At 40.8% G+C, this 17,342-nt stretch overlaps 1 protein-coding gene across 4 annotated transcripts in view; it reads left to right on the forward strand.

The window, feature by feature from the left end:
• The window catches only part of NDST2 (N-deacetylase and N-sulfotransferase 2), a 102,245-nt gene that overhangs the window by 26,627 nt on the left and 58,276 nt on the right, over positions 1–17,342 (forward strand). Inside the window, exon 1 of one of the 4 annotated variants that reach the window (XM_028729048.2) lies at positions 3,336–3,568. The exons of the other annotated variants lie outside the window; for them this stretch is intronic. The gene's annotated coding sequence lies outside the window, so the exon portion shown is untranslated. Of the gene's footprint in view, positions 1–3,335; positions 3,569–17,342 lie in introns of those variants that run through there. 4 annotated transcript variants of the gene reach the window in all.

The following is a 17,342-nucleotide window of genomic DNA, read 5'->3' on the forward strand; positions in this document are numbered from 1 at the left end:
ACCTCCATGTTGCTTTTTTAAGTGCCCTTTTTAAAAGAACGTGTTCCCTTCCCTGAAAAGATTTTTGTAACAAGTTAGTGGTGCATATAACAAAAGACCCATGTGATCTACTCTCATCAGATGGAATGTGCAGAAGAGGCAGTATCCAGTGGAAGCTTAAATGGATGATTATGGTAACAGACTGCTTGCCTTGGGGGCAGTATTCAAGTGACATGGCCGTTGCGCATTCTTCCATTTCATCTGAGTCCTGAGAGTGGAGGCTGAATAGTGAGGGTGGGATGGAATTATAAATCTCATTCCCTGCAGTTTCATTATATATTAAATCCCTCTTTTAAAAAACAAGGTGGTGTTCGAAATGATAGAATAAATTCCGTCACAGTGTGCATTCAGTGAATTGATTAGATATAAATTATTTGAAGAAAAGTCTGATTAATTTTTTGTGCTCAAGGTGCTTCTCTAGATCAGCGTGAGCCAGTGCTTTTATTAGCATACCGTTTAGGCATCCAGCTTTTTCTTAATCTTCCCTTCCCTTCCCAGGCTCCCCAAAAAAAATCAATTTTATGAGGTTTAATTTTAGCTGTTTACATGTTTTAGGTTGACCAGCGTTTCATATCTGCATTACTGGTCGCAAGATAATAATAATAATAATAATAATAATAATAATAATAATAATTTTTTATTTATATCCCGCCCTCCCCAGCCGAAGCCGGGCTCAGAGCGGCTAACAACAGTAAAATAATACAACATTGTAAAATCAATTCATTATAAAACCAGTTCAAATCAAATTGATGGCAACCATTGGGCTAGAGTTCTGTGAAGAATTACCAGAGGAGGGGGTCAGGCTGTGCCTTTGCCAAAGGCCTGTTGGAACAGCTCTGTCTTGCAGGCCCTGCGGAAAGATGTCAAGTCTCACAGGGCCCTAGTCTCTTGTGACAGAGCGTTCCACCAGATCGGAGCCACAGCCGAAAAAGCCCTGCCTCTGGTTGAGGGCAACACAAGGCCTATTCAGGCATGCTTAACTTGTATACAGTGGTAGCTCAGGTTAAGTACTTAATTCGTTCCAGAGGTCTGTTCTTTACCTGAAACTGTTCTTTACCTGAAGCACCACTTTAGCTAATGGGGCCTCCTGCTGCCGCCGCGCCACCGGAGCACGATTTCTGTTCTCATCCTGAAGCAAAGTTCTTAACCCGAGGTACTATTTCTGGGTGAGCGGAGTCTGTAACCTGAAGCGTCTGTAACCTGAAGCGTCTGTAACCTGAGGTACCACTGTATTTGGCCCTGGCCCCTGACCACCACATGTTAAGTGGGAAGGTTTGAAGGGAGGGTGTAAGCAGCCAAATGTACTTACTGTCCTTCAGACCTCCTTGGTCAATGGAGGAAGGTCAGGGATGGAGAAGAGAAGAAATGTAATGTTCCGTTCAAACCTGTAGAATACGAAAACAGTTTGTGTAGTAATGCGACTGCACAGTGTTTTTAAGTTTTAAATTGCTTAGACTTGCAAATACGGATTAGAATTACTCAGTGAGTACCTGCTTTAATTTCAAAATCCATATTCTGTGTTGTACCATAACCAGTTATTAATGTGATTCTATGTGTTTGGTAAATGTTTAGGGTTGTCTGATAACCATGACCAGAATAATAATAATAATAGTTTTTAAAAAACCATTAGGAAATTTCAAAAGAGAATCATTTGCATTGCTTTATTGAACTCTGTTTTTACAAAAATCTCAGTGTGTGGACAAGGCTATACACAGCCATGGTGCAATACCTCTAGAATGAGTAAAACTGAATCGGAGTCCCAATATAAAGGAGTTTGGGCTACAGAAAGGGAACTTTTGAGATGCTGAGAGGGAAAGGACTCTGACAGAAGTTCTGAATGGAGTATGCTATCAGCTGCTGCAGACGGAATTCGTTGTGTTTTTATTTCCTCAGTATGGTTATTGTGCATTAATCTTATCCCTTAAGAAACTCAGTAGCTTTGTAGGGTTAGGATGTTAATTTGGGCACAATCTGGGTGAAATAAGTATTTGTATAGTGACTGTTCAACTTTTAAGAGGAGGATGGCCAGGGGTCAAAATGTTATTATAAACTAAATTGCATGTGGTTCTTTTTAATGTGGGTCAGGTGAAGTCTGGCTTTTCAGTATTTAGTGTCTGCTTTACCTTCAGTTAAGTTTTCTGGTTTTTGAGAGCTCATTGCATCAGATAACGTTGAGCCAAGTTCAAGAGGAAATGAATGTGCAACCTGATTTTCAGGCAGAGGGACACCTGTAGCTCTTTCATTGTAAGATGAATTTGGTTTATGCCTGTTGGCTGTCATGGCAGAAGGAGTAACTTTGCTGAAAATGGACAAAATTTAGTTGAACCTAGCAAAGATATTACCCTGCTGTTACTGAAAGCTGAGTATTATAATGAATTCTTTAATCCTTTTAATAGTAAAGGATTTCAGTGCCCGAGTCGATGTTTTTTATTTGCCAAAGCATTTTAAATTACTGTATTTTTAGCTGGCTGAATACTTTTATTCCTCTCAGTTTTATTCTATTTTCATTTAAGGTTTTATCTTAGAATCATAGAGTTGGAAGGGACCACGAAGATCATCTAGTCCAGCCCCTTGCAATGCAGGAATCGGTTGTGCAATGTGAGGCTCACAACCCTGACTAAGACGCCCATAGTTTTATGCTCTTCCAACTGAGCTATCCCAGATCATACGCTACTGTAGTATTGCAGGTGTCAAATTTTATGTGTATACTGCTCAAACTCTTGGATGAAGGTATGGCTTATGAAATAGATCCATTTCTGTATGCCGATCCTCAAGAGAGCATGAAGCAGTTGGTAGCAGTTGCTCCTTCAATGGCAAATGGGACAGCTTGCTTTCCATTAGCAGTACTTAGGGCAGGAAATTACTTTGTTTTCTGCACCCCGAGGGGAAAGTGCTTTTGCCTGAATCCCAGGAAATTCTGCCACCCGGAAGAAAGAGGTGGAAGCTGAAAGAGACCTTTTATTTTTCCTTCCTTGTAAGCTGAAGGCACGGGCTGGGGTTTTGGAATGCTCCCATCCTTTTCTTAATGCCACTTTCCCCCAGACCAGCTCAACGTGCCTCTTTTTGCGTTCTTCCCATCTTCCTTCCATCTCCAGTTACCATGGAGAATGAAATGCCGGCTCCATTCAAGCAGTTTGCTGAATAGGTTTTGAGGTTGATGGATGGTGAGAATCTCTTATCCCTCCACCTCCCTCCTTTTCCAAACACCGCCCCTGCCTGGTTCTTGACATTTCACTTGCCAGAGAATGGTTGTCAGTGAGAGGGCTCTGAAAGGGAAGCTGGCAGTGTCCTGCTGAGATGCTCTTTCAGTTTCGTGGATGAGATCAGCAGCCGTGAGAAGGTCTTGGGGACTTAGCTGCAAAGCTTCATCTGCAAGCTGGCTGGCTGAAGCATGAATGCTCACTTGCCGATTTGCTCCTTCCACTGCCCATCCACATTTTCCAGAACACACAGCGAAAGCAATGCCTTCCTGCATTTGTTGTGGCTCTGTTTCTGGAGATGATACAACCTAGGACAGTTAAAGGAAAAGGTAAGCAATTCTTTATCCAAATGTCATAAGTACGTTTAATTTCTTGTGAATTGGCTCTGCTTTCTTACCCTACAGCACTGGTGAAGCTGTATTAGTGCATCTGTTGTTAAACGGCATATGTCTTAGTTCCAAGCCCTTTACATGATATTAATGATGTGGTGTTTGAAATACCCGTCTCAGGGAACTTTAACTTGCTCTTCCTGCTGTGTGGCTTAGGGTCTTAGTAGGAGCATATAGCAATCTTTCACCCCCAACATGAATTTCTGATCGGTTTGTGTAGCTCTGATATCACTTGTGATCGAATGGAAACCAATATAAAGCTCAGTAGTGTGGTGCTAACTTTGTGGCCCTTTTGAGCATATCCATAGGTCAATAATTGAAACCATACTGAGTTTTTATTCCAGCTAAGATCTCAAGGGAAAATCTTTCAAAAGGTACGTAGTTGATATTCATTATCTACTTAGATCACGTTCGTTAGTATCTGCCTGTCCTCCTGTTCCATCCCAGACGTGAAGTGTGCAAGGATTTTTATTTCAAGGCAATATAAATTCATTCTTTTCCTGTACTAAGGAATGATAGGTTTTATATCACTACCAAGACTTTTTCATCAGTTCCTCAGAGTTTTGATTCTCACTGAGCTTGCAAGTTTTGTTTGAATGTTGCGTTGTTGGCTTCCTGCTGGGGGAAGCAAGAATGTTTTCTGTCATGCTTCCAGTGTTGTTAATTCAGTAATGCAACTATCTCTTGGGAATCGGGGGATTTTTAAAATTGTGTGGGTGTGTGATCTGAACAAAGAGCATATTTGGAGTTCCAGAGGGATTCTCCCCATATACCCAATGTGAATTATCCTTTCGAAAGGATTATGACTTCATACTGACTGAAAAATCTTCAGTCACCACCAGCTTCTCTGTATGTGCAGTCGCTTCTGTCTGGAGAAGCTGTTTCTCCATTTCCCATCTCATTTTATTTGTTGGCTCTTTCTTTAAGTTCACTTGTTTCTGATATAGGAATATTTTAAAGCAAACATACTTTTGTCTTTCTGATTCTAAGCTTACCTTTCTATTGCAATGTACAGATTCTGCTATAATATCCCCATTTTGGCTCTGATTCTTTTTTTAATATCTGAATGCTTCCTTCTGTTAAAGTCACCCAGATTTAAACATTTTTCCATTACCTACTAATTTGCACAAATAGCTCTCGCTCACTGGTTTAAAATTTAGTGCCATTGGAACAATATCCAGAATGTATTTGTCTATTGCAACAAAAAACCAAGAGATTCATCCTTGTTTTTACTTAAAATCTACCATTTAATCTCACAAATAATTCTTGTTCATGGAATGTATTAATGAAGTTGCAAACTGCATTCATAAACTGCTCTGCTTTCCCTTTCCATATAGTTGCCCCAGTCAATATCCCTGTCTCATGTTGTGTGTTGACTGGCATTGCTATTCACTATGGTAGACTTGAGTTGAAGAGCCTCCCACTCCAGTAGTCAGTGTTTCCATGAATCAAAGCCTGCACAGTCTCCATTATTGTGGAAAGGAAACATTTGTTTACCTTTATCATTATATTATAAACATTATATACTATATATTCGGCAACAAAAATAAACATATACTGTATTCAAGATAGCATATACTTCCTAATTTACAGTCTGCTTTGCTCCTTGTATTGTACATACTTTTGCTGTAAATTAATTTGAAAAAGTGCTTATTGGACAGTGTGTGTGTGTGTGTGTAACACATACATACATGCACGCACTCACACACAAAAAAATTTGGGCATTTCGAAGAATTTTGAACAGAAGACATATGCACATACACAATATTTCACACATTTCAAAACTCTGCTCGGTTTTAAAAGAGATTTGCATTGCAACCTGGGGGCTGTGTCAGGAAACACAGGTCCAAAACTCCTTGGCTGTGAATGTGCAGAATTAGTTGTACTCTTGTTTGAATACAGGCTGTAATCTTTGACTCACCTATGTAGGATTTGTGGGGGTGTCTTGAAAAGGGGGGGGGGAAAGCCGAACAGTCATCCTTTTCACAGCAAGGAGTGTTTGGGGAAATAACCCCTTTCCCACATGCTCCAGCCCTTCTCTTACAGACTCCTCTATTACTGTTATTATTTTCAGTCCTGCTTCTGTCAATGAAGAGCAAGCATGGAGGTGAGAAGACTCTTCCTCCTTCCCTACGTAGCAACAATGACAGCATTTAATTCAATTAAATATGAAGGCTTCCTGTGTACCTATCTTCTAATAACACACATTTAATCAGGTGTAAATAAACCACAAATGTCCACGGCTGAAGTGCATTATTTGGTATAGAATTCTGGACCCTGAGAATCTCACGTAAAAAATAAATAAAATCTGATTTTCAAATTTGGCATCGCTCTGAGAAATTAAATAGTAGGGGGAATTGAGTATCCTGGGGGGAGTGCATGGCTGGCTAAAAACAGCCCTGAATAGGAAAGCTGCTAGCAGGTGAGGATATAATGCAAAATTTTCCTGCAGGTCCCACATATGTGCAGGTATAGGTACCTAAAAATTATGTTAGGGGAGCTTCTCTTATGGAAAGCAACATTCTCAGTTGAATTTTCACATTCCCGCCTCGTTTGTGATTGCCACGGCTGGTATGACTTGTATGTAGCCTCTGGTTTTGCTTTCCTCTGCAAAAAGACAATCCATGCTTTGACGTGGAAAATGCTTCAGAAATTCCAATCCATGTGGTTTTAGTAATGGGGGGCTCCAAGCAATTGCCTCCAACATAGCCATAGGATAAAATAGTCCTCAACACATGTATGTACAGTACAATCATATACACGTCTCTTTAGAAGTAACTGCCCCTGGGTTCATGAAAGTGAGTATATATGATTGCAGCCTAACCTCCCAAATTAAGCTTAGTTTTATTTCTGTATTCAAAGCATTCTGAATTAAACCAGGGCAGGGAGATGGAACAGATTATTTTCAAGGACTTTCCAATTATGCCATCCTAGGATTAGGATTGTGTATTGTTCCAGTTAGTTAGTATTCACTGCCGTAAATCAATTCTTCCCTTCTGAGTCCTAATGCAACATTCTTTAAAATACATCCATTCATTTTTCTTCACCAGCAGCTTTTGAATGGGTAAGCAAATAATGATTTCAGTAGTTATGAACCCTAAAAACCTTTGTGTTTATTAAAAACAAATTGTTCACCCATTCCTTACCCATCTATAGATTTTTCAAATGAGCTTCAATATAAGAATCCTTCTGATGGAAATTCTTCAGCTTGCAGCTTTTCCTTTCCCCATCCATCTCTCTCCTACATTTCTGAATGCAGTTCGCCATCAGTTCACCAACTGTAGCCTGCCAGGTAGCTGACAGTCTCCCTGCTGTTGCAGCTGTTGGCAGGCAGCAGCATCAGGTGGTTTCCTGAGCCTGTGCCATTCAAGGCGGGTGAACTGCATTCAGTTTGGTTGGTCAGATGTTGTTCAGACCGGCTGGAGGGACTGCTGTTGGCAAAATAGAGGTCAGGTTGACTTGATTTCCCATAAGGAACATATTCTGTTAGGGTTGAATTGATCATATCAAGAAAAAACCACACAGGGTTGTATTCAGTGTACTGCTAAGGATAATCTATAAGCACTAGGATTTCTCATTGCACAACAGGACTCCGCCCTCTTTTCCCCCCAACACCCCAAACTCTGTTATGGGTTCTTCCCCCAACCATCCAGAACAGTTTTGGGTACAGTGCTGGAGGAGAGAGAGAGAAGGTCCCCTGTTGCACTAGCAGTAATTATTCCACTCGTGCAATTCCTTAGTTGAATACCAACCACAAAGTTTTCCATAAGACTTTCATAATGAGAAGAGCTGCCAGATGGAAATATTAAGGGTTTGCACTACCAAATCCTGGGCATTTCAAGCATGCAGCTTCTCTCTTAGTGGAACTGATCTCACACCTTCAAATCAATACTGTAAACTGTACCAAACTCAGGAAGGGACATTCTCTCTCCTTCCACCCCACGGTTTTTGTACCATTTTAGCTGTTGCATTATTTCTGTAAGCGTGAACTTTCAGAGTACTTGGCAGTGTCAAAGCTTTGTAAGTGTTTCACACATGTTCTTGATATGAAAATAGGATCTGGATACTACTATTTCTAAAATATGAACACCGTACACTTTTTTTCCTTTTTTCCTTTTGCAAAAAGTGTGGTGGTGTGGGAATGGAGGATAAGTGATCTTGCTTGGGATTCAAATTCTGAAGGGTGCACTAAAGGCAGAAAGTATTCTGTCAGCATACCTAGATACTGTACTGTGTAGGCTAAATAGGAAAACCTGTATCTTGAAAGTTACAAATCTCTGCAGCATCCTTTTTAATAGCTACTACTCTGCATATAGAAGGGATGCGTGTGGCGCTGTGGGGTAAACCACAGAGCCTAGGACTTGCCGATCAGAAGGTTTGCGGTTCGAATCCCCACGCCGGGGTGAGACCCGTTGCTTGGTCCCTGCTCTTGCCAATCTAGCAGTTCGAAAGCACGTCACAGTGCAAGTAGATAAATAGGTACCGCTCCGGCGGGAATGTAGACGGTGTTTCCATGCATTGCTCTGGTTCGCCAGAAGTGGCTTAGTCATGCTGGCCACAGGACCCGGAAGCTGTACGCCGGCTCCCTTGGCCAATAAAGTGAGATGAGCACCGCAACCCCAGAGTCATCCACGACTGGACCTAATGGTCGGGGTCCCTTTACCTTTTTACTCTGCATATAGTTTTAGATGTATATTCAGAAGTTCTGGTGCTTATATGTCAAAAGAACTTTACTTTGCGGACAAACTTTTTATTATTTCCCCATATATCTTTGAAAATACATGCTTTGCAATTTAAGACTAACATTTAATATCTTCCAATCATACACTTGTTGAACCCTTTTGTATTTTTGTCAAGTTTTTAAAATAAAATATATGAATTGTTGTGTTTAAATAAAACACTGAGTAGTTGGGTGTAAAGTACTTGAATGTGACAATTGTATACTAGAAGGGTGTGTAATTCAGCATAAGATACTAGCCATGCAACCTATATTTTTTTCACAACAACAATTCATTTAATACCTTTAATTCTACCAAACATTTCCATTGTTGTTAATCATAAGCTGTTCATTCTTGCATCTCAAGAGTCATTGATGGGAATCTATCTTTTGTTCTCTGGAAACATTGGACTGAATTACATGGATATAATTAAAACACAAGATGGAGAATATGAGAACTGAAAATGAAGCTAGATTTATGAAGCTGTTTCTGAATTCGATTAAGTGTGGGTGTTTGGCTTGTTTTCCCGTTAATACTAAGTGTTCTGCACATGTTTAGCTGAGTTTAGCAGCATGGCAGTGCCTCAGAAGCAGAGGTGCTAGCAGGATTTTCTACACCTACTTCATTGTGTATGAATTGGGCCTTCTAACCCATTCACAAAAGAGGTCATACATGTGCATATTCATTGTGTCCAATGCAGATTTGTCTCTTCTTTTGAGGGTAAGTGGATGGTTGACAGGCAGAATGTCTCCTGTAATTTTATTCCCATTCTGAAAAAAGACATATAGCTGTCGTGGTTACCACAAAGTACCATTTCACAGAAGAAAAACTGGTGGCGCTCAGAGACTCTCCAAAACAGTGTGGAAGACATCTACAACCTTTTCTAATGTACAGGGGGTAAGCAGGCAACACCTCCCCCCAAAATAAGCAAAACACTCCCAACAAATGACATTTCAAAAGAACAAAGAACACAACCCTAAACACAACCAATCAGTTTAGAAGTCTATTTTGGCATTAAGCAGTATATAACTTAATAAATCATCATAATCACGGTGACTACTACCACCAAACAAAAGGCAAGTGATGCATTCTGGGGGAAAGGAAGTAAGAATGCTGTGTGCCCAGTGCCACCCATGGCAGAAAAAGGCTTTAAAAAATGTTGATTTTTAAAAAATAAAAATATTTGGAGATGCAGGGTCCTTGGTTGGCATCAAGGAGGTTATCTGAGGGCACAACCCTGAATATGACTTTATTTGTGTATTGTGTTCTCAGTTATATAAACTTCTTACTTCCCTCAACGTTCATTTTAAACAAGGAAGAGCTAACATTGTCTTCAAATAAATGATGCTTGGACACATTTTATTTCCTTGTTTGTTTTTAGTTCTCCCTTCACTTTGTAGCCCCAGGGCAGATTACATACAGCTCAATACAATTAAATCATGTAAGACATTTCACCTCCAATGGCTTGTGCAGAAGGCGAATGGGGTGGTTGGTTTGTTTTTGTTCTTGTTTTTATTATGGATTTTCTTTGTTTTTTATCTTGTATTTTTATGCTGTGAATTGCATAAATAATAAATAAAAGGGTATATTGACCTGATGTCAAAAAGTATACAGTGACAAGGCCAGAGGCAACTTGGGAGGGGCATTCCACAATCTGGGGGCCACCACCGAGAAGGCCCTCTCATGCACCACCACTCCACAAATTTCACAAGGCAGCAGAACTGTGAGCAGGGCCTCTCTCTCAGATCTCAGCACCTTGGCAGGTCTTTATGGGAGAGGGTCTCCTTCAGATATTGGGGCCTAAGTTATTTAGGGATTTATTTGTCAATGCAGGCACCTCGATTTGGGCTTGGAAGCACATTGGCAACCACTGCAAGTCTTAAAAAACTGCTGCAATATGTGTCAGGCCAATAGAATCCACTCACAATCCACAGAGCCACTCCAAAAGGAAACCATGTCCCTTGGTATCAAAGCTGACAAGGCCAAGGAGAATCAATAGAGTAGCACTCATCCATCCTTATTTTAGCAACGACAATCAAGCCAGATGACTAGTGCCAATTTGGTGCTGTATCTGGGCCTGAAGTTGGATTGAAGAGGGACCAGATAATTGCTTCTTCCAAGCATGCCTACAGTTGAACTGCTGCCATCTTTTCGAGAGCTTCTTGCCTAAGAAGAGAATATTAGCAGCTGGGCAATCCTTTAACACTTCCAGGTCCTCCCTATAATTTCAAATAACACTAGAACCTAGGTTTGCTAAGGCAGGAGTGGGGACATCATACGATGTCAGGTGATTCTGAAGAAGCAGAACTCATATCTCCTCTGTTAACCACTGGTGACATAAAAGCTATTTTTGAGAGCATATTTGAAGAAGGACTGAATCAAAAGGCAAAGGAAAGGGGTAAAGGTTAGATGAAAGTTTTAAGGAAATGTTAGATCAGAGGCATAGATATACCATATAGCTGTGTCTTCTAGCCCTTGCATTGGACTGATCAGAGGCTGTTTTATGATACGTGAAAGTATAATAATTGTCTGTCAGTTCCATTTCCAGTCTTCGTGTGTCAGTTTAGCTTAGTGCTTTGATTCGGTTTGGCCTATGTTACGAGGCCATAGCCTGCCGCCTTTTACTTTTGATGTCGCAGGCTACAGGGTGTGTAATTGTGTTGAACTTAATTTCACTGAATTTTAATTCTGTGTAATTCATTTGAAGTCGGAGCATGCTGTATCTCCTCTGCCTTGGCGCTGCTCAGCCTGCCATTGCCTAGATTTGCAGCACTGCATCAAAACAAATAGGAAGTGTAACAAAATGCAGGATTAATCCCTTTAAAGTAAACACCTCATTCTTCTAAGTCAGCGTTTGATGTCAATTTATCACAAAGCCTGGAAGCATCAGCCTAGTGTGGGAGGGAGTCATATTTGGGTGCCACATGAAATCTGCCTCTGTTTAATGCGATGCAGTTGGGAAGACTGCATTTCAGAGGCCAGCTGCAGGGTATTTAAAGTTTCTTACTGTGAAATCCTGTTCTCTAGTCTTGTTCCAAAAAACTGGTACTTGACTTATGCCTTCTAAAATCTGGTTGTTCTGTGCTGGCTTTTGATTTATAAATATATTTTATAGGCTTAGGGCATAAACAGGAAGAATGGAAGATGTTAAAGTAATGCAAATGGGAGTTTTCTTGCTTTCCAACCAGTAATCTTCCACTATCCACGATTAGAAATGTGTGGGGTAGTGCTTTTGGATCACACCTCTGCTTCGTGATTGTCAAATTTGTATATGAAATGCTGTGATACTTTGTAATTCTGATGGGAGTTGGGGTTTTTAAAAATAATCTGTTAGAGAAATCTGTGCCTGAGATCCATATACTTGCTGTTCACAAAGTATTAACCCTTTTCATGAAGGGTTATTCTCAAGTACCTGGTACAGTTTGGGCTTAATCACCCTTCAGCTTTTGAAAACAAATATACAAGTATCTATCAGTCATGCCTACCTGTGTGTATGTGTTTATAATTTCATATTATGCTCATCGGATTAAGATCACAACCATCTCTATCCCTACTTTTTAGAAAGTGGGGGTAAAATGAACATCGCAGGATTTTGACTTCTGGTGAGAATAGCTGCATCCAAATTCTGGGATTTCTGTATCTGTAATGAAGCAGGGAATTTCGGCATACTATTATTTTGTGTGGCAATAGTTCACTACCTTGCTCACACCTGCCTCTGTTTCCATGTTTGTTATAGTGCTTACATGTTTTTTATACTGCAGACGTTAAAATTGTAGTAAAGAGTGGTTCTCATCAGCTATGAGCCCATGGAAAAGAATACAGTGGTTCTTCGGATTAAGAACAGCCCTGTTTAAGAACTGTTCGGTTTATTAACTTATGCAAAATTGGAAGTTGTGTCCCGGTTTGTGAACTCAGTCAAAGAACGGAAGCCAAACAGTGGAAGGGCACTGCCAGTGGGAGGCCTCATTAGGGAAAGTGCGCCTCAGTTTAAGAACGGTTTCGGTTTAAGAATGGACCTAGGAACGGATTAAGTTCGTAAACTGAGGTACCACTATGTTGTACAAAGTGAGTGTCTGGATCCTAAGAGGTTAACTTAAGGAACTTCCTAGAAGAAAACCTTTCCATCCCATCCTCCCCTTGCAGCTACCTGCACTGAAAAGCCTCTCTGGAGTTTCAATACAGTGGTACCTCGGGTTAAGTACTTAATTCGTTCCGGAGGTCCGTTCTTAACGTGAAACTGTTCTTAACCTGAAGCACCACTTTACCTAATGGGGCCTCCTGCTGCCACTGCGCCGCCGGAGCACGATTTCTGTTCTCATGCTGTAGCAAAGTTCTTAACCTGAAGCGTATGTAACCCGAGGTACCACTGTATCTTGAAAATTGTAGAATGGAGCAAGGAGGAATTGCCCAAATTGGGGCAGTTCTCCAGCAGAATTAAATTCCTCTGTGATAAATGAGCCTTACTCCCAGCCAAGTGTGCTCACAGTTGCAGACTAATGTATAAAGCTTCGTTATGGGGAGTTCTGCCAGAGAAATCCAAGTGCTAGAAATGAGATTTGTTCTGGGCCTGACACATTTTAGGGGGAAATCCTTCTGAGGCCTGTTGCAGTGTCTCAAGTGCAAGGGACACCAGTGACTCGTAATATTGCACTGTGATTGGATTGTAGGGTGGCTGCCAGACCCAACCACAGCTTGTAAATACTTGTGTGTGAAACCTCAGAAGACATACAGATTAGAGCCACTAGAGACAAGTCCAGTTTATATTGTCTTTTGTTAACATCATGAATATGATTCATTTGAAAGCAAGTAGGTTAATAGAGGAGGTGAAAGTCTTCTTGGTAGCTTTTGTGTTAGAACAGTGGTTTCCCAAACCTTTCTCCCTACAGACAACTTGAAAATTGCTGTGGGTCTTGGCAGATCATTTCATAAGTTTTCTTCCTGGTGTAGAAATTGTAACATGCTGGGCTAGATGCTACATTGTTTTGGTTGTATTTCTTATATTGCATTTTACTGTATTTGAATTCAGATTATAATACACACCCAATCCACCTGAATGGAGCTTCTGGAACATTGGTGGTCTGTGGAACACTCCTATGTTAAAATTTACTCAAAGCCTATTTTCCAGTCATGGTTTGCCTGTGCTGGAAAATGAAATTACCAATTCATTAACTGCTAGGAATATTAATTAACACAGGCATCCCCAACCTTTGGCCCTCCAGATGTTTTGGACTACAATTCCCATCATCCCTGACCACTGGTCCTGTTAGCTAGGGATCATGGTAGTTGTATGCCAAAACATCTGGAGGGCTGCAGGTTGGGGATGCCTGAATTAACATTTTTAGCCGCAGAAAGTGTTTTCTTAATCTTTATGTGACCCAACTGCTGTTAAGTAATCAAGAATCCCCCTGCGCTGACATCATTCACACCCGCCGGTGAGTGTGCTGACATCAGACACCTGCAGCTCCAGGCACCCACGGTCCCACAGCCAAGCTAGTGGGCCTGTTCAGAATTGTGTCTTTGTTGTCACATGCCTTGCTTCTGGATGGATATCTTTCTGGCAAGCGGGGCCCCACCACAGGAATGATCAAGCTAGATTTTTAAAAAAAGATGTAGCTTTAGAAACTTCTAACATTATTGAGCAGGAAGGAACCCGAGATTCTGCAGACAGTTCCATGTAGTTGGATCGCATTTCTTAAAACTCATCAGCCAGCCATATCACAGAGCACTTGGGTGCATTTAGGCAAGTGGCTCTGCTGAATCCCTGTGAACTGAAGTGTGATACAAGGAGTTGTCCCTTGACTGCAGATTTAAGCAATCATCGCAATTCCACTGCCCAGATACATTGTCTGCAAGTAAGGATAACTGAGTGGTCCGTTTTGTTCATTTGCTTGTTGAGATTAGCTTCTGAAAATAACTTTCCACAAATTTCCTCCGTTGAAAATTCACTTTTGTTTCACATTCTCTTGTGTGAATTTGCTCTCTTGAACTTTGCTGGTCTTGTGAAAATTAACTGCTCTTACAAGCCGGTGAGTTGAATATAGCTCATGGAAAGTTCTGTTTGTTCAGCACTGCTGTAGGAGCATGTTCATTTTCATGTTCTCAGGAATAAGTTTCTGCTGAATCAGAGGCGTGGTCCTTTTGTAGAACAGTACAATAAGGGAATGAGGTGTGTGGATTAGCAGAAAATTTCCTCCAGATAGGAGGAGCTTCTGTGAACCAATTAGTAAAGTTTCTTAGAATTTCCAACATCTACTCCGTATCATGTTACTCTTTCTTTAAATTGTAATCAGCAGGGACAGTAAGGCAAACACTCCCCCTATCCATGTGACCCATATGATTACACACCCTCCATTCAGATGTGTTTTCCCTCAGCCAGTATTGGACGTGAGATTGGTGGAGAAGAAATTGGCTGGTGGGTGGAAGGTGGCTGCAGCAGTAAAAGCTAAGTGTAGATTTAGGTTAATTTGAGACTTTGGACTTAACGGTCTCAAAGTCACCACTCTGTAGACTTTAATGCATATTACTTCAAAGTGTGGTGAGCCAGCCCTGCTGTGTTTTTAGGGTGCCGATTTTGGTGAGTGAGACCTGGACTCCTGTCCTGATGGTGCCACTGTTAAGAGGAGTGGATGAGAGATGGGTTTAGTATCTCCTCACCCATGTGCCCTTTTAGCCCTTTAAACTGTACACACACACACACACACACACACACACACACACACACACACTGAACAGGGAAGAGCTGTGTTTAAAAGGCATAGGTCTGGTGCAATCCTGTGTGATTAATTTTGAGAGCAAGGTAAATTCACTCTTCCCCATCTAAGGCAGTGTGGTTCTGCTCTGATGAAAATGTGTTTTTTATCTCTGAAAAGTAGCGGGGGAGGAAGAATGGGTGTTAAAAAATGCTCTGTGTTGCAAGACCGCTGTGCAATAAATGAATGGTTCAGTTTCTTGTGGGTGGCGAGATCCACTGCACCGCTGCTTTTGCCTTTCTCAGTTTTTACAAAGCTGTTTCAGTGCCTTGACTACATGGTGATGAAGCCTGCTTTCAGTAAGGCAAAGTAGCTAGAATTGTTCTTGTTAATTAAAAAGGTATCAAGTTATAGAATCTGATGCTTTTTGGTACCCAGATAGCATGTTAACATCTGTCAGCATTTTGTTTAAACTTTGAGGATCATCTCCTGCCTCCATAGCTTTATAGATGGGCAAGTATGTAGGTCACTGTTTCAACCTGTGTGGGTCTCTGCAATTTATTCTGGTGTTTTTCAGGCTTTTCTGTATGCAGAACTGCTTGTTAGTTAAACGGTGTGATTTTGATCAAGTACAAAAATGTCTGTGCATCCATTGTTCAAGCTAAAACAAGTATCCATTCAACTTCTGGTACTAAGTACATACTTTGGATTAAAATTAGCCCTGCTCACTGATTGACAATCCCACTTTGATAATTTTGGGCAGGACAGCACTGACTCCCTTATTATGTTCAGACTTAAATGCGTCTTTGTAGGAAATGTTTTCATAGGTGCACATGTTAGAGACAGGGCAATTGAACTCTTTCTGATATGATAGTTAAGAGCTGGTATATTTGTAATAGTAGAAAAAGTGTTGTCCTGCCTTGCATTGGTAAATCTTCCTTTACAAGTCATTTGCAACACTGATCACACAAAAGTAAGCAAGTAAGTAAGTAAATGAAAAATGTATTGGCTCTTAAGTTATGTAAATGGCAAGAGTTGGCTCATAGAGCTTGTCGTTTCTTAAGTTTTACTTGCTGCCCTCCTTGTTCTTTTTACTCTTGTTGAATGAACGGTTGTTAAAGATAGGGAAGTGGGTACGGAAAAGCAGTGATACGTTGGGGAGTGAACAAATAAATATATTTCTGTGGGTTTAGAAATGTGAGGTCAATGCTAATTTGCTGTGCCAAATTGAAATAATATTTATGTATCGAGCAATGCATTGCTTTTCATTGACAGAAATGCATGCCTTTAATTTCTGTTAAACATATTTCTATTTTTATTTTCCTGTAGTCACTGAATCTTCGCTCTGTCTCTCTGCCACCTATGAGTTTCCATCTTCAAAAAGCAAGGAGTACTTAATAATTAAAGCAGTGATTGGGGATGACTCATCTATTTTCATTCTCCGCCCCCCCCCCCTCCGGGCACAGATGCCCACTCACAACACCTGTTAAGCAGCAGTCTATGCCATTTTTTCACAGAATTGTAGCATGATCAACATTAGGGGGAAATGCCATCATTTAAGCTAGCTAACACCTGATTTTGCCACTAACCGGTGAAATTGTGAGGTTACTAGAGAGAAGCAGAGAACAGAAGTTTCACCCATCTCTAAAAGCTGATCTCCTTGTAGTCTCCAATTCTACTGCAAACTTTTCTCATAGTAATCTTCTTTGACTTCTAAAGAACTGTCATTGAAACTATAATTTTAAAATGTGCTCCAGTCTGTAGCCAGACCAAGGGTTTCAGGAGTCCAAAAAGTTATTTATTGGAACCACATACTGTTGTGAAAATTCTAGGCTTTGAATTCTGGATATTCTGAGGAATAGGCACATAACAGTGAGCGTATAGCAAAATGGCCAGCTACCGTCAGAGAAGTTGTGTGTCTCAATAAGGGAAGTTGCCTAGAGTCCCTGGAGTCTTCCCTTTGGCTTTCTGAAAATTGAGTCCAGCCTTCCTAATCTTTACATAGTTTCCCCAGAGGACCAAAAACAAAAAACCAACTGTAAAAGAACAGAACAGTTTTTAAACTCAATACAATGTAGAAAGCATTTGTTTTAGCTCTGTCTTGTGCAACAGGCCCCAGCAGTCAACTGTACTCCCTGTGTGATAGAAGACAATCAAAATGAGGTAGAGTTTCTAACATTTGCCTTCAGTAGGAAAATACATTGGCTTATCTTGATGTATTTCATCTAAAAAGTATGACCCCAGGCCTTCAACTTGCGTTGGGTGGGGTTTCACCCTCCCTAAATAAAAACTCAGGTCTGCATCTTT

The sequence above is a fragment of the Podarcis muralis genome, chromosome 6 (genome assembly GCF_964188315.1).
Source record: "Podarcis muralis chromosome 6, rPodMur119.hap1.1, whole genome shotgun sequence".
Classification (NCBI taxonomy): domain Eukaryota; kingdom Metazoa; phylum Chordata; class Lepidosauria; order Squamata; family Lacertidae; genus Podarcis; species Podarcis muralis.